Raw genomic sequence first — 18,913 nt, 5'->3', positions numbered from 1 at the left:
TTTGACTTGAGCCCAGTGAGACCCATTTGGGACTTCTAACCCATGGAACTGTGAGATAAATTTGTGTTGTGTTAAGCCACTAAGTTAGTGATAATTTGTTACAGCAGCAATAGAAAACTAATATAGGGAGGTAGGCAAGTAGAATATCCATATTCAGAGCTGTGTCTACACACTGATGCCTTTTAAAGTAAAGTAAAAGTCCTCTCACTTAATCCTTAATGCATTTGAATTGCTTAATCCTCACTTAAGTGCATCTGGGTTGCTAGAATCCAGTATACATGTCTCACCTTGGACTCTATGTAGATAAGTTGATGAGGGGGAGGAAGGTGGAGAAGAAAGAGACAGAGATTTTATTTCCTAGATCATTAGTTTTTGATTGCTATCTCTCTAACAAGCAAAAAGTGAAAAAGTAAAAGCATTGGTTGTGATGAATCCCATTTGGCTGAAGACAATGATCTCAATAATTTACTTCTTCAGGTAATATATTTAATCCTGGTTTTAGTTATTTGGAAGTTTGCAATATAATAATGCTTTTTTCCTCCTTCTTGGAACAATGAAGACACTTTCTACTTTCGTCTGTAGAAATAAGAAAGTAATAAAAGGTGACCGTAAATGAGAGGTTTAGAGAACTCCTCTCAAGTTAAATTATGTATACTATGTCTCCCCACATTTTCCGGTAGATTCATTTCACAAGTTTTGCTTCAGCTGGAGCAATAGCTGAACAGTCGGCTCACGAAGCCGCCCCTACAGGCTGGGTCAGAGCCCACCTTTTGCATTTGGATTGCTATCCCAGTTTGAATCTCTTGAATCTCTTGAAGAGGTGTGTGCTTGGCAAATACTAATAAATTTAGACTGGTTCATGTGTAAATTACCAAGTGTTTGGAGGGGAAAATTAAAGTGCCTTGAAAATATTTTACAGCATAAAAGATTTTCTGGGGGTCTTGTCATTGATCAGAATTTCCTGAGTAGAAAGAAGGTTGCCAGCTGGATGAAAACTTAGCATGTCTTTACCTTGAGTCCTTTTCCTATTCCAGAGCCTTCACTACTGTAACCGAGTTTGATGTAGCTACCAGAGACTCATTGCCATCCACACACATGGGAGAAATTAATCAATCAATTCCGTGGAGTTTTTGGTACAGTTTAGTGACAAAGATTCTCTCCTTAACTGGACTCTACTCAGCCTCCTCTGAATTCTTTCAGTTAGGCTTCAACTTTTGGGCTTCTGTGTTCATGTCTGCATTGTCCAATTTTAGCAAGAATCCTACTAAGTCAGTTAGCCGGAATCCCCCATTCTTCATATCTGATCACCCTCATATCTAATCGGCCTTCTTATCCTCCATCACCCCCCAGGTGATGCCTGATTACCTGGCATGCCTTCAGCAAGAATGCCCCCTTGCCCCTGATGTTTCCTCTTAGTCATTCTCCATCCACTGATCCCCACCCTGCTCCTTAGCTATCAATTTCCACTTGGCCATGCTGTATTTGAAGTCGAGCCCAATCTCTCTCTCCCGCTGCAAAATTCCATTGCAGTGGTCCCTATCGCCAATCACAATAGTCCCCCCTTAAATAAAGTCTTCCTTATGTTGCTTTGATAACTATCATTGAATAACTTTTCTTTAACATTAGTCTTTGGTATAGTGGAAAATTGGTATTATGGCAGTATATCATCAGAGTCAAAAAGCTGTTCCAAAATTCCAGTCATATAAAATATCATTCCCTTGAGAGCATTAGTCACCTAACTTCCAACTGATGTAGATTAAAAACAAAAAAATTTTAAATATCAGAATATGGAAATAATTATTATTGCCCATGCAAAGGTTTTAAAAAATTAATGATTTGTAATTGCATGACACAGCCAGTTGTAAAAGGGCCCTATCCCCCACATCCTGCGTGAGTTTACCTGCAGCTCCGGAAAGTTCCCTGCACACTGACCACTACTCTGCTTGAGAACACTTTCCTGCAAAGAAGCAAGCTTGGTGGGACATTCCGAGGCTCCATGCTGAAGTGCAGCAGAGTAATATCTCCCAGCCCCACCATCAACCAACTGCGAATGAGCGTCCGCTGACAAATGTCCCAGCCTCCTTGTTCTTTTAGATCTGACAGTTCATAGATGTGGTCCACCCAGTTTTGTAGACCCTGTTACCCACAGCAGTACTCCTGTTACCCACAGCAGTAGCCCACTCATTAATGTACCCTCTATTGGCTTGTCTTGCATCTCTGTCTCGCTTTTCCCTGTTTCTCACTCTTGCTTCCTGGCATTATGTTCCTAATAAACACCCAAGACCTGGCCTCAGCCTCTGCCTTTGAGGGAGCTTTGTTTGAACCCAAATGAAGACAGTATTAATGTCCCACCTAAGCCTGTTGTTCTCCTAGAGATCTATGAATCAAAGGTTAAAGGAAAGATTGCACATCAAATGTCTAAAGAGGCCAAGAGGGCGTTGAAAGATAAACTGATGTATATTAAAAATATAGAGTTTATTTAAGCAAAAATGGATTAGAATCTAGCAGCATCCAATCTAGCAGACGGAAAGGAGCTCCAAGGAGCTGCACAAAAGGAAAGACTTTTATAAACAAAAGGGGGAGGAAACAAGGAAGTTATACAAGGCAGAAAAGTAGGTTGGTTACTGCAAGGTTGCTTTCCTTCGAGGATGGCAGCGGTCTATCAGGTAGATTACCAACTAGGAGATTCCTGATTGACTGGTTTAAGATTCCATTTCTGGGACAGCTGAAACTGCAATTAAGTGTCAGGTTGGTGACGTGGGACTTAGCACAAATGACCCCATTTGGCCTGTTGTCTTGTTTTTTAACAAGGGTAACCTGAGGAGAGAAGCCCATTGGGTAAACTGCCCACGAGGGCATTGGATGATGGCAAGAACTGTGTCGCAACTGAACACTCAGTTTCTGAGTGGTTTCTAGGGGCTGTAGCCACTCAGGGCAAGCAAATTGTTGCCAAATGAGAAAGTCACACTGGCATTGCCATTTTTTCCATTTTCCAAGAGAATTGGAAGATTTTTATAAGCTTTTTATATGAACTCTTAATTTTAGAATGCTGTGGCTAACAAGCAAAAACACTTTTGTAAATTTTTCAGTCCACGAGCTCTCAGTTCTCTCCATCTTTCATTTAAGCACTTTTTTCCTCTAAAAGGTCAGTTCTGCAGTCAGAAGGAGAACTGTTTGCCTGATAATGATAAGACTTACTGCTGCCTTACCATCCTCAATTTCTCAGCTAGGAATCTGGGTCAGAGTTGACATGAATTGTTTCAAGTGAGATTAAATATGCTGAAACACTGATGAGACAAAAATGCTGCGTGTCTTTTATTGATTCATTTAACAAATTTTGTATGTGTTTATTGAACGCCTGTGAGCTCAGGAAACATCTGTGAATAAAACAGTCCATTGTCCTCATGTGGGTTATGCGATTCTATCTGTTATGACCATTAAACCATTGTTGTATGCCATTTAAAATGGTAAGATCTAAAAGTTATAATTAACAACTTTCATGAGGCTGTCCTATACTTGGGAAGTTTATAAGCAAGTATTTTGATAGCAGAAGCAATAGCTTTCCTGTTATATTATTATTAGGTTTGGAATATTTTTCATTCTTTGCTCTCTACCATTCAGTTTTCCTAATCAAGTTTCATTGACTCTTATTTTTACCCAGGACTTTTACTACTGTATCCTGAAAGGAAAGGGATAAAAAGTCAAAGTGATAGATGATTTGTTTCCACTATATGATGTTGTTATTTTTAATTGTTGGAGTTGAATATGATCTCCGCATGGTCACACAGCTAAAAATGAGGAATTGAATATTGGCTTGACTCTCTACAAAGTACTTTTCACTGCTCACTGCCTCTTACGGTAGGGTAGGTAACACCGCACCAGAGAGTGAGTGTTTTCTTGGATCTCACCTTCACCTAAGATTTAGAAAATAAATAAATACAGTTTATGCAAAAACCAACACAAATGCATATACGTGTTTAAGATGTGAAACTTCACGTTTGCAATAAGTCACTTCACATATTCCCCCAAGCTCCCTGGTTTATGCAGTCAGAATGTCGGAAGATGTTTTGGGAAAAGCACTACCTCATCCTCAAATCTTTGTCAACAGCCCAGATCTCACTTCTAAGCTGCAGACCTGTAACAACTGCCTACTACTGACTCTACTTGGATGTTCCACAGGCATCAAGACTCAGTGTGCCCGAAACTGGACTCGTCCACGGTCTCACGTGACAACCTGCTCTCCTGTCTGTATTTGCTTTTTCACTTAATGGAAGCATGATCCACGCTTTCATATGGAATCAGTCAACCGGGCTTTTCTGTTCAGTTTATGTCACATCTATTTATTCATCTTCTACTTCTGTCCCCACTGCTGTTGTCTAATCTTTGGTCTTTGTCTCTCATTTGAACTTTTTCAATAATTACCTAATTGATCTACCTGCTTTCAGTTTGTTCTGTTTTCAATGATCCTACCACAGGATGAAAGAAATTTTTCTAAAAGATGAATGTATTGCTAATATACTACTAATACATACTGAAAAATGATTACATCCTGAATGAAGTGAATTATTAACTTTTCATATAAATGTAAAGAGCTTCAAAATTCTTACATGATAACGTGTATTTACTCTATTGCATTAGAATAAGCTATTGTGAGTGAAGGAGGAAAGGACAAGAATAATAGAAATACACAGCAACAGTATCTTATCAAAACCACAGTCCAGAGTCGAGTTAGGTGTGTGGTACTGATGGCCTTCACCACCACATAGATAGAAAACACTGTTGCATAATAGCTGACCTAGAAGACTTCCAGCACAACTCAGAGATCTCCAAGGAGTCTCAAGGCCTCTGCCCTCAGATTTGATTTACCCTCTAACATCCTTGCATCCTTGCATCCTAAATACATAACTTTTAATATCTCATTATTTAGTAGAGAATGTGTTGATGTGTTCAAAGCTTGTTTCACTGCCTCCAGTCATTAAACAAATTGTAACTTATAATGGAACTTGTGCAAGAAATAGTGGATAAAATAGGAGTTTAAAGCACTTAGCATCTTTAAAGAGCTGCAGATGGGCTAAACAATATTTTCAAAATGTTTATACATATTTGTAACTTTTTCTATGCTCTCTAGTACTACATGCTGTGAGCTCTATTTTCACATCTATGAAGAATTAGCTGGGTTTTGGCTTGTAATATTTTAGATTACCTTAACATATGTAGTTCTAAATATCTGGCATCTCTTTTAAAGTTGTTATATCATAGATATGGGTTTTTTTTTCTTGTTCTCAATATGTAGATTCTACCTTTTAGAGACTTTTTTAAGGGAAAGACACAAGTTTTGTCTAACTCTCATTTATTCACACACACACACATGCTACCTTGGCAACTAAGTTTAATTGAAGAATACAAGACTCACATATTGTCTATATTAATTTCAAGGCATTGAAAGTTATATCATGGAAAGGAATTTAAAATATTGAAAAATGCTCATTCAATTGTTACTTTATATATCTTTTTTATTTAATTGTTTTATTTATTTATTTTTTTGCTGAGGAAGATTCACCCTGAGCTAACATCTGCTGCCAATCTTCCTCTATTTTGTATGTGGGTCACTGCCATAGCATGGCAGCTGACCGGTAGTGTAGGTCTGTGCCTGGGAACTGAACCCAGGCTGCCAAAGCAGAGCACACCAAACTTAACTACTAGACCATGTGGCTGGCCCCTTTCTTATTTTTATGTAAGGAAACACATAGGTACATTGAGGTTCCCTTTTGTTCATGCAGCTGAACTATCAGGGATGATCCATAGGTAAAAATGTTTTGTTACTTAATAATTGCATAATTTAAGATTTCTAAAATGACCCTTTGGTTTCAAATAAGTCTTATATTTGCTGCCCAACACATAATATTTAACATTTAAGAACAGTGAAACTTGTAAATTCAAGAATAAGCTCTTACGTCTTTGATCTTATGTTCATTTTAGTTCTCCTAGTTTACAAGTGATCCTTAACTGTAAACAATTGTCAACTTTAGAGAAGGGAAAATAGGCTTTCAGAAATAGAAAGCATCAAGTCAATGATCCTCCCTAGAACTCAGTCTTTCATTGGTTTCTAGACCACGTATTTTTTGAAAAGCATGATAGCCTCTGATTTTGTATCTATTTTTAAATTATTTGAATTTCCATTTCATTTTAGAGCTATTTTGGAATTTGACTTTTTCAAATTTGTAAAAAGATTTTAATATCTCATTTTGATATTTAAATTATGCATTCCTTTTCTGCATCTTGGGGATGTATATTTCAAATATCTGAATATGATCCTCATTCTCTGGTACATTTATCTGGACAAAAATATTATTTATTTTCTATCATATTTTTAAGTTCTCTAAATTAGTCCCAACATTACTTTGTATATTTTAGAATCAAAAAGTGTTTAGAGCTGTAGGAACGCCTCACTATTTTTTTTTAAATTATGCCTGCATAGTTAGAGTTCTTTGGCCGCATTCTCACAGTTAACTAGGAACACAACACCCACATACTCCAGAACTATTCCTATCTCCATAAATAGCTCAAATTGGCAAAAAAAAAACTGTGAGACTTTCAAAATAAAAGAATTATAGTCAAATCTGAATTACCCAATAAAATAAAAGTATGTGTATGATAGAATAGTTATTTCCAAAATATTAGATTTTAGAGAACATTGTTTAATTTTAGGGCAATTTGCATAATTATGTTTTACTAGGCAAATATTAAAATTTTACTTCTCCTAAATAAACAATGCCTGAGGATGTAGGGATAATTGAGGAATGGGGTTGACAGGAGTTGGCAAGTTTTTTTTAGATTTTTTAATATGTTTTGGATAAAATGCAAAACCCCAAATCATGAAGGTAATTGGAAGTTATAATTGAAATATCTAAAAATAATAATGATAAGACAACCTAATAATGCACATACTTATATTAATTATTAAGATATTATTTGTTATTTTAAAAGTTTAGGCTCCCAGATTCCTTCAAATTTTTTTGGTTTAGAAACTTTGGTTAAGAAACTCTGTGGCCAAGTATAATGTTATGTATCCACAGTGGTCTGAAAACGTAAGACCAAAGTTGTAGCACCGTTTGATTTTAGATAGAGAAGAGCACTCCTTTCTTCCTTTATTTTAATAAAAAAACAAATTTCTTTATTTAAAAACTGATTTGAAGCAACTTTTACCAGTAAAATAGAATTCCTTAGTTCAACACTTAAAAGAGTAAATACCTTATATATATATACTCACTCAGTATATTACTATATATAGTAATATACTTACTGCCTTTTAGCTTTTCTATACCAATGCAATATGGATTTTAAATTGAGGTCAAAAGTCATCCACAAGGCTTGTCTTCCACCTTCAGTTTTGCATGGAAGTGATAGAGTAGTGATTCTTCTCTGTTACATTATTGCCTGTGTTTGCATGGTCATTCCCAGCTCTACTCCTCTTCTGCTGATGGTGTCTGGACCACTTGCTAGTGTGCTTTCAGTGGATTAACAGAGTCCTATTCTGGCAGACAGAGAAGAAAATGGGTATGGGTTTCATCTTTGACCTTCTCGATAAACTCAGGATTTAAATACAGTTACATATTTATTTTTACTCTTGATTGCTCATGTTTTTTACATTTCCTGTTACCCTAGAAACCAGTTCCTATCTCCTTTTCTTATAGGAATCACCAAGACCCTGTGGTATAAGGAGAAGGAGTGGGGGGCATGGCTCAGACAGAGGCCAAGATGAGTCTTGACACATACACTTGTGCTATTGTTTTGTCACAGCCACTAGATGACACCATTGAAGGTTGTCAACAAACTCCTGGTGGTTGCGCCTATAGGACTGACTACACCCCAAGCATAGGTCCTAAAGTTACATTTCTCTTCCTTTACTCATGATGTTTGGCCATTTTTCCCCAAAATATAGCACCATGCTGTGTTTGCTCTGTTGAGATGGGTTTCCTCCTTCAGGCAAAGTTGTGCTCACATCAATTCTCCTTCATTATTGCTTCGACCTTTGTCTTAAGCCTGAACTCTTAGACTCTTAGAACTTAAGCCCAAACAGCTTAGACTCTACCTTTCCTCACAGATATTTTATTTTAGGGGTCAATTTTCCTTTCCCTGCCAGTAGACCTTTCCGAAAACATCCTGTTCTACTCTGGTCTCTTTACCTTTAAATCTAGGGAGCAAGAGGTTAATATTTCTCTCTAATCTCCCACAATTATGCCATTTGCTTCTTTCTTGTTTCCTGTGATCAGTGAGGAAGAGCAAGAATCTCAGGAAATCAGTCATGATGAAGTCACGAGAGGTTCTATCTTACCCTTTTGCAGGTTTCCTGCCCTCCTCAGCTATTCCCCTTCACATCCCATAATTTATGTGTCTACTTGCCTGCAGCCTGTCCTGGAGATTACGGACATGCATACATCCTGCCTAATTGAGCACCTTTTATATCAGTGTGCGTACCCTGGTCTGGCCTTGGTCAAAATTGCGAATTCAGCAACGCTTACCTTCCCTTAATGTTTTTCATCTTCTTTCAGGGTCCCATTACCAATCCTTTCTATAAATGCATGTGTTCTACCAAAAATGCTAAATGTTTCCCACTGAGACAGATCTGTTTGTCTCAGGGATCAAAAAACTGATAATACAATCTATGATCATAGGGAATATTTATAACCAGATCTTTTACATTTAGGGGTTTAGTTTTTGCAAAGTGCTTCCTTTGAGAAACAGTCATCAGTAGTGGAAATCTCACAGGGTTTACAGTCAACCTGGCCCAGATCCAAAATCCTGAGAAAAAGAAAATAACAAGAGAAGGAAAAGAAGCAACAGAATAAATGTGCAATGACGAATGAGAAAAGAAGTAAAAGCTGCACTCGGGCTCTTAGTTGTTACTGTATTTGGACTTTAGCACTTGGAAACTGAAATGAGTGATGCGGTATTTATATTTAAAGGAAGTATGCCATGAACTTGAGCAGTATAAATAATGAATACTGAATTTTAGAAAGGTATCCATAGTGAAACTTTAAGGAATTTCCAGGAAAAAAGTATCGCAACTTCAATCTTTTTAAAAAGTAAATCTGTCTGTTACATGACAAATAAACCAGATGTCATCAGGAGTAGATGACAATGAAAGGCTTCACTCCTGAATTCAAGAGAAGAAGCATCATCTGTGATCATTTTCTTCCGTGAAAAAGGAGGCCTACCAGATCCTTGGGATTCAGCCCATGGTGTCTGAAGTGAAATCCACAAGTAGAAACAAGTTTACATAAAGAAGAGAAACTCTTAAGAAGTACTAAAAGAAAATTCTTCAAAAGTAAGGATAATTATTTGCATATTGTAGAGGAGATTGAAATATGTTAAAGGAAAGAGATAATTTAAGATTTCAATTTTTCCGTAACTCTAATTTGGTTTAGAATAGGTAGACTCTAATTCATGGTAGTTTACACAAATGGTGTTTGGTTTTCATTGTTTTTTCCTTTTTTTAAAGAGAAGCTTTCTCAAATTTTTGATATATACACATGCATATACACACATGCATGCACACACACACATACACACAGATATATATTTATTTACTTACATATATGTAAGAATTTATACACACACCTAGATTTCCAACTTTCCTGTGAAAGGAATTTGTTTATTTGTTTATTTGCTTATTTATTGCCTTGGTGGAGATATATTGCATTTCATAGACACATTATCGTTAATTTGTACTGGAATAAGATAGGCTATCAAGAATTTGTCAGTTCTAGAAAAAAAAAGGCATTTTCAATTTCCTGGCAGCTTTGTACAATTTACTTTAACATCAAATCAGAAGGATTATTTTCACTTTCCTTGTAAAGTTTTTTTAGTCATTTGCTGATTTATTTTTTCCCTGAGAAATATAACTATTCCTTGGGAAGTAATGCAGAGTAAATAAACTATCGCCAGGCTTGGGTTTTGGTAATTCAAGTGTTAAAGTTAGCAAATACCACAATTTGTATTTGATTTCTATGCGCTTCCTGCTGTTTACCAAGTGTCTCTTTCTGTGCCATAAATAATTTAGAGTTCAAAGTGAACTATGCCACTAAGTGCTAGAAAGCTCCAAATCACGTTTATTTCATTTGTTAATGTTTCCCTCATATGACCCAAATCTGAAACCATTCCCCTTTCCCTCTAATAAACAAATCCTCTTAAAATGCTACTATAAGCTTCTTCTGGCAAGAGGAAGAGGAATAAATTAAATATCCAATATGAATTGATTATACAACACTCTTTATAGGTATTATTACTGGTAACAATATAATTTTCTTACTAAATGCAATTCATATAGAAAAATGTATGTTTGACATGACCGAAACAAAGAATAATATGAAAACTCAATATGGATTGATTTGGAAAGGATTTTATTGATACCTGTTATTCAACAGTGGCATCTAAAATGTAAGAGAATTTAAATTGACATGTATTTTGAATCAACCTATACATAATCAACTTGCAATCCTTGAAAGAATAAAATTAGAATTTTCATTGAATATTTCTTATAACAATGTCTTGTGCATAATTTTAAATATTCACTTCAGAACATTATGAAAATGAAACGGCATATTCTTCACAGTAACGGGAAACATTTTGTTGCTTCATACTAGTGATTCCCTTATGCCAAAAAGCAGCCATTTCAAATGTTTTCTTCTTAGTTTTACCTGTGTGATCTTGAAGACTTTTCAAATGAAGAGATCTAAGAGAGGATCTAGACCATACTCTAGTTTTTTTGTTTTTTGAGGAAGATTGGCCCTGAACGAGCATCTGTTGCCAATCTTTCTCCTTTTTTTCTCCCCAAAGCCCCAGTATGTAATTGTATATCCTAGTTAGTTGTAAGCCATTCTAGTTCTTCTATGTGGGATGCCTCCACAGCATGGCTTGATGAGCAGTGTGTAGGTCCACGTCCAAGATCCAAACCAGCGAACCCCAGGCTGCTGAAGTGGAGCACGCAATTTAACCACTCAGCCATGGGGCCAGCCCCCATACGCTCATTTTAATGACTGAGAAAAGAGAGGTTCAAAAAGTTTTCACTTTCCCAAGTTTACAAAGGTAGATCGCAGCGGGTGGGGAGTTAAAACCTCAGGGTTCCGGTGGCACATTTGGGCCACTCTTCTTTGCTGCCTCTTATGAGAGAAGGTTTGTGAAATTCGAAAACTCTTTCAAACGTACATACCACAGACAATTTTAAGATATCATTGGTAAGGTGTTATTATTAAAAATAGGACTTCAAAAAAGTATCTAACGTCCCGTAATGTAAATATCTTACGTACTTGAAACCAAAAGATGGAAAATTCTTACATTTCTCTTCTGTCTTTGTCTAGATTATGAAACAACCAAAAGTTTTAAAAAATGAGCTAGAACTCGTTCACTTATTCATATACAGGAAATGATATCTGCTTTTTCTTTATCCTCTATACCTAACGAGGGAAATACTTAGCACCACTACTAAATCTCTCTGTTTCTTTGCTCATTTCTAAACTGTGGGTAATTACTAACGTTACAGGGCTTCTGTGAGGACCGGCTGTGACAATGCATATAAGAAGTTAACACAGTACCCGACACATCACAAGAGTTCACTAAACTGGTTTTTCATTAGTGTTAAAAAGTGATTGGCTTTGCTGAATCATCTTCTCCTAATATTATCTGAAGCACTGACTTTTACATGAACATCTTCTCCTTGTTCACTTGCATAAACTTTTTAGCTACCACACCTCCCTAGTTAACAATAATAATTCCACTCCTAAATGGAAAGAGACTAACATAATATCTCTCAACTGCCTGCAATAAGCCTAGCGCTACCGTAGGTGTTTCATCTATTATTCACTTTGATCCTCTCAAGAATCCTGTAAGGTAGGTATTAAGACCCCCCATTGTCTAAGCATGGACACTCAGTTCAAAGAGATGGACTTGACGAAAACTCCAGAGCAATACAAGGGAAGCTGAATTCAATCACCAGTGCCTGCTTTTGAAGTCCACCAATTTTCTAGTCTATCAAGCTATCTCAAAATCCAAAGGGTCATACAGCTTTAAAAATAAAACTAAAAAAACTATTTTACTTGCTCTTCTGGTAGAAAAACAAATTTTGTTTAAATCACATACAATTCCATCCCTATGTGTCATCGGAAATCAATGAACAGACTGAGAATCAATTTCTAAATGTTATTCCCAACTCTACTGGACTATCAATTATGAAGTAGGACTTAGGACATAGGAGTTTTTCTGCTATAACTTCACTTGCTTTTGTGTTCCCTCTTCCCCAGTCAGATGCCAAATGCAAATGCTACACACACACACGCACACACACACACACACACACACGGAGCCATCTGCCTCATTCCCTTTTTGAGAGACTAGAGCTTTCTTTCTATGATAAGAATCATGCCCCTCTATGCAGTGTGGCCTGACCTCCCCACAGCCCCTTTTAAGGCTGACCACAAAATGCATTCCACTCTTCAGGACATTTGCTCAGGACGTTCACAAGCCCTGCTCAAATAAGTCTTAATTTCCAAACATGAAAATCAATTCATGAAGAAATTTCTTTAGGTTTCACCTGAGTGAGATGATTAATTGCCTCCCTTTGGCTATATGTGCCAGGTAATATGCTAAGCACTTTGCACGCATTATATTACCTTACAGTTAAAATAACTATGCAATGGATGTGATTCCTAGTCCTTACATTTCAAATGAGTAAACTCAGAGAGGTACAGCACCAGAGTCAGTAGGAGAGGATCCAGGATCACAACTGCAACTAGTGAGGATGCTTCCCCATTCTACCTTACAGTGCTTACATGGGATAAGCAAACTCCTGAGCTGGTCAGACAGGAGCCCAGGATCGCCCTCTAGAAAGAATCTCCCCAAGAAACACAGGGAGTATTTTCTCCCTTCCATGTTCTCCAAGCTTTCCTGGCAAGAAAACAGGGAATCAGGTACTCAAAACTATGTACATTGAAAATAGGAATCTGTGATAGGACGTGATCATTTCCTTAAAATCTTACTCAACAGTCTTATTCTCTAATATCTCTCTAAGCAGTAACAGATACATTGTTTCCTCGAAGAAACCCTGTTACCATTTTCATTCTCATTTATGAAATATGCTATCTTTTGAAACCATAGTGTTTATGTAAAACAAAAGAAATAAAAATCTCCACAAACTCTACACTCTAAAATTTACTATACATACTGTCAGAAACTTTCCAACTGATGATGTAAAAACCTTTTTAAAGTTTAGCTATGATGCGTGATGTTTGGGAAATTTTGGACTTGTTCTCTTAGTGCTCAGATGGCTGTAATGAAGACAGCTGCCGGGCGGATTTGGCAGGTGTACAGATGAAGTTAGAAACGTACATGTTTATCACTTAGAAGCTGCATACACCTACTGTTCTTCTTTGCCAAAAGATAACAATACCACGTTTTATAGGCAATTGTCTTTCCTTTTTTGTCCCCGAGGCTCACCAAAATTCAATACGTTTCTTTTAGTGAAAACCACCTTGCTGCACTCAGCATCTTGCCTAAGCAAAATTCCTTAAAATAAAATGAGCAGGAGCCATTACTGCTGCGTGAACAAAGCCAAAATCATCACGAGCCCATTTCTTTCCAAATGAGCTCATTACTATTAATTTCTCCTGTCCTTAGAGAATATTGGAACAGCAAGTTCATCAGGAGAGTGAATTAAATGTAAAAACAAAGTTGGTAAAAATATCTCTCCCCTTCAAATCGCATCCTAAGTAAGGCAATCCCAGAGGACGCAAACTCGCAATGGCACAGGCGCCACATAGATATTTTAGATGATTAGCTGTGCGTGATTCTGGAAGCACACATGGATGTTTTGACACTGGTATCAAACAGAAGCTAAATGTTTGTGGAACCACCTCAGTAAACACATATAATGTGACAGATTCGATTCTCAAGAAACCTATGATTCTCTCCTTGGAAACCTCAAGAGACTCTGTCATTGAAAACAATATAATAATAGAAGCGAAAAGTTAAAAATAAATGATGACATTTAAAAACTTGCCCTCTGTGGGCCAAATTCTCTCACTGTCCCTACCATGTCCTAAGGAGGAAGACTTTATAGTCTGCGTGATGGGAGACAAGGCTAGCGGGCAAAGCTTTAGGTGAGAAGAGTGAGGTGCATAAAGCCTTTCGCTCCCTTGGTACCTCCTGCGCTTCCCTTTTGAAGCCCAGTTCCTCCAGTCACTAACTGTTTGACGTCGGACTTCTAGTAAACTCTTAGTGCCCGTGGTTTTTTATCTATAAAATGAGGATCCTAATAGTTCTTACATTGTAAGGAATAAAATAAGATATCAAATATAAATAGCCTAGGACAGTACCTGGCACATAGTAAGATCCAAAAACTGTTGGTTATTATATTAATTTTGTGAATTTGCACAGCATTTCCTGTCTTCTCTTCTCTACGTTCTCTCCCAAATGGAGGTTGTAGTAAGATAAGCATAGACCTGCTTCTCTGTCTTTGAAAAGACTTAACAGGACCAGGTGGGATTTGGAGCCACAAAATGGGTGAGGTGGCAGGCTCTGCATACTAGTTTTTGAAGGAGATAGGTATCCTTTTTCTATGAGCTAAATCTTCCATGCTTTCTCAACCTATCGGGATAGTAAGCTGCCCTATCTATGATTAGGAAAAAGAACGAGGTAAACTGTTTGGCTTGACTTAGTCTGAGCCTCAAGTTAAAAAAGCAAAAGGAATTTTCTTGGCTCACGCAAGATCTGACTATTTCACTAAGATGAAAGACCAAATAGGGATTTGGAGCTCTTTGTACTATTCTCTGTGATATACTTTTCCTATAGATCTGCAGCAATACCAGGAAGCCACTGAAAATTGGAGGTTTGGGATTCTTATTGTTAACTTCGACACAACACTTCAATTCCCATTCTCTTTCTCTCTCTCTCCCTCTTCCTCTCTTTCTCTCTTTCTTCAACTATCATGTATCAGTCTGTGTATCTTCCTATCCATATTCAAATGCTTATTTTTTTCCCAACAGAGAGAATTATATCATTACCAGAACTTCTTCTGGCCCTTTTCTCTGAGTTGACTTAATAACAGGCCCAGTAAAGAAGCCACACATGCAAAACTAGAGTGTTACTGGTTAGCTGTCTCTGAGTGAATTATTTAAGAACAGACCACACCTTTCAAAGAAGTGGCTGCTACTCTTTAATAGCATTCAAGCTTTTAAAGTTAATAGAAAATGGAAAGTGAGAAAGTATAATTTCATTTAAAAGCTAGTGATGTCCAAGTATTAAGTAAGAAAATGTCACAATGATGACACATGAATGTTGAAACTCAAAGCAGAAAATTCAATCAATTTAACATTTGACTTCTAGCACTTGAAATTACGGTTTAAATATTTATATATCTAGCTATCACTAATATAAGATTTTCAAAGCAAAGCAAATGCTCTAAAACAAACAAAGATTAGGTGATATTTGAAATATACATATATTTATCTTTATTTTATAAGATTGAAAACTTTTAAATCACAAATGACCTTTTCTTAGCCCCCTTGACAGTGGCTTCATTCCCAATAGGATCAGATATGTTAAGCATGAAATAGAAACTTCCATGCTGCGCTACATACTTTGCTAACCTCTATAACATTTCTCTGAAGAAGGCCATGAAGAACACCTTGCTGCAAAAAGACTTTGCTCCTGATCTACCGAAAAATGGAGGGGGTTTTGAATAATTTATTCAAAGCTGTCAATTCACATGCCCTAATGTACACTTTCAACATGAATGCCATGATAGGTGAAAAATCCAACTCATTGCCTTTCTTTCAGGTTCAAACACTTTACCTCTGGAAAATATCCCAACAGCAGCCAAAAGCTCTTGCATGAAGAAGTAAATTCGAGAAGATCCTGTAATAGTCAAAACTCAGAAATTTTATTTTTAAAAGACTGTACCTCATATGTAGGCCTTTCGACATTATTTTATTTGGTTTTCTCCGTGACATCAAGCAAGTGCATAAAATGGATTCATTTTACAGAAGTTGCAGATTCCCAAAGTTTAATTCTTTTTTAACTCAATGCATTGCCCATGTTTTATTTGACTGATTTTTCTCGTAGTGTATTCCAAGGTGCAGCCATCATTCCTCAGCTATCCACAAAGTACAATATGTAGCTTCTGCCTAACTTCCTGGTAAACCACACTCCAGTCTAAATGCCATTTGTACCTGATTTGAGATATTCAAACTATAAACACTCAGTTATAAATGATAGGAGAAAGTTGAACAGTGTTGAAGAACTGCTCTGTATGCTTCTGTTTATTAGATATTCTCATGGTTCAATATAAATGATCACAGAGGAGGTGAGAAAAAAAGGTTAATCTGGGTTCTAGATGGAAAACCAAAGTAGAGCAAGATGTGCATGTAAAAGCATGGCAAAAGCGGCTGTCCAACTTTTGACCACAGACCAAAGCCAAGAAATATATTTTACTGCATAATTCAGTAACACACATGCACATACACGTACACGGTCACATATACACACACATACATGAAGGGAAAGAACTGAAATATAATTTTCATGAAAAACACTTGCCATTATTATATGCAACACATTCTGGTGTTTTCTAAGCTATCCTATTCCATGTCATCTCATCTCATCCGATTCTATTCTGTTTCCCTTGTGTTGGGGCAACTTTTGTGCCCCAAATATTAACTGTAGTCTTTGCTGTGCATCCAGATGTTAGTATTTGCCTCAGCTGCATTAGGTATTTCTTGCTTCCTGCCCTGGGGCCTCTCAATCACCTCTGCTTGGGACTAGACAAGAACGCCATCAACCATTCGGAGAAGCATGAGAAAACTAACACATTTTTGGAGTAATCTTTGACTATTAGGGGATGGGAGACAGTGGAAAAATACTCCTCTCTTCCGTTCCCCTTCTGAGGTACATGACTCCTGACTTTTCAGAGCCATGCCAGTGGGATCTAGCCCTGATGCCCATAATAATGACCAAAATAACGTTCCTCTGGGTTGTTTTTTCTTCTTCCCTGTTTCACTACTCTGAGTTCCTGACTACTATTTCTTGGGCTCAAACTCCAAATAAATCACTTATATATATATCCTAGTCTCAGCTTCTACTTTTTGGGGAGAGGGACCCAGGCTAAGATATCACATCATTAAAAAAACATACTGATGATGAATTGATTTCATGAATCGTTAATATTAGTTGGCAAAACAGGGATCTAGGCCTTTGGAAATAGGAGAACCCAAGTGAAAAGAATGACTCCTAGGTGATGGTAGAGGTGAAGAATTCTCATATCAGTTAGAGAAGCTTGTTAAATAGCCATTGATGAAGGGTGCCCAAGAGGCCGAGTGTAACACACCTAATAGGAAAATGGTCTCTGTCCCGGTGGTATATATCAACCCTACTCACTGCCACCTCCTTTATGACTCCATGTGAAGACACAATGTACATCATGCATTTCAACTCAATTCAACAAATATTTATCGAAGTTCCACAACGCTGAAGGTTGGGATGTTTCTAGAAGAGAAATAAAACGCATGTTATGTCTTTCAGTGATAAGAAATTGGAGGTCACATGGGCACTGCTAAAGCTTTCAAACTTTTGGTTAGGGGTTTGGTTTGAAAGGGAATTAAAGCATTTAGAAGTGACAAATTCTCTTCCTCTCTCTCTCTCTCTCTCTATATATATGTATATATATATAGGGTTAGAGAAAACATTTAAATAAAATTTGATGTCTGGAGTAAAAATTCATAGAAAAAGAAATATACACAAAAAAGAGAAAACAGAAAATAGACTAACCAGTAGAGAAAACTGAAAAGAGTGTCAGGAAGACAAATTTTAGGATCAGATTTTTATTCTTATACATTAATACCCAGGGAATGAGAAATAAGATAAGCATGAAACATTACTGTAAGTTACTATGTTTGTCCACATAGATATTACAGGGCTTCCTTGATCACTAAGGAGGTTTATTGGCCATGCAGATTTCCTCTTCTGTGATTTTTATAGTCTTATCATCTATCTGATGGTTAGTTCTTTTCTATGAATCTGTAGACATTATTTTTTCATATTCTGAAAAGTAATCTGTCAGTTACATGTGCTACAGATGAAGGAGTCTTGCTTCGTTAGTATTCCAAGAGAGTCCCAGTAGCATCTGACAAGCTCTTCCTTTGCCAGGCTGAACTTAAATCAAAATAGATAAGGACCGTACAAGACGGCAATGACTGTCAAGAAGTTTTATCCTTTGTTGGTCAAAGGGTATAATCATCCGGTTATAAGATGATTAAGTTCTGAGGATCTAATGTACAGAATGGTGACTATAGTTAACAACACTGTATTATAAACTTGAAAGCTGCTGAGAGTAAATCTTAAATGTTCTCACCAGAAAAAATAAATGATTAAGCACAGAGTTTACTAGTGTCCTCCCCAGTGCAATGGCATACAGTATGTACTAAATAAAGATTTACTGAACAATATAGTGCTACTGTGGGCATTGTACCTTAAGAGGGATCCCAACAACTGGGAGCACATCCAGTGATGTATAATGAAGGTAATGAAGAATCCACAGGCTGGGCAAGGTGATAATCATTGAAAGAAGTGAATTTATTAAGCGTGAGAGAAAAGATGAATATGGTGGCATAATAATATGCCGTGACTACATGACGTTGATATGGAATTGATGTTAGAATTAGTTTTCCAAAGGCAGGAGAGACCATGCAAGGAAGTTAAAAGGGGGAAGATAAGGAACTTTCCGATTTAATTCAACAACAACAACAACATACATTTCTTAAGCATGTATTATATGCTGCACACTGCTCTAGATGTTGGGGTACAAAAGTACATGAGATAAAATTTCAGTTCTCAAAGAGTCTTCAATCAAGTAGAGGAGGCCAAT

Source organism: Equus caballus, chromosome 4, assembly GCF_041296265.1.
Source record: "Equus caballus isolate H_3958 breed thoroughbred chromosome 4, TB-T2T, whole genome shotgun sequence".
NCBI classification, from domain to species: Eukaryota; Metazoa; Chordata; class Mammalia; order Perissodactyla; family Equidae; genus Equus; species Equus caballus.
Note: the sequence above shows the minus strand (reverse complement) of the source record.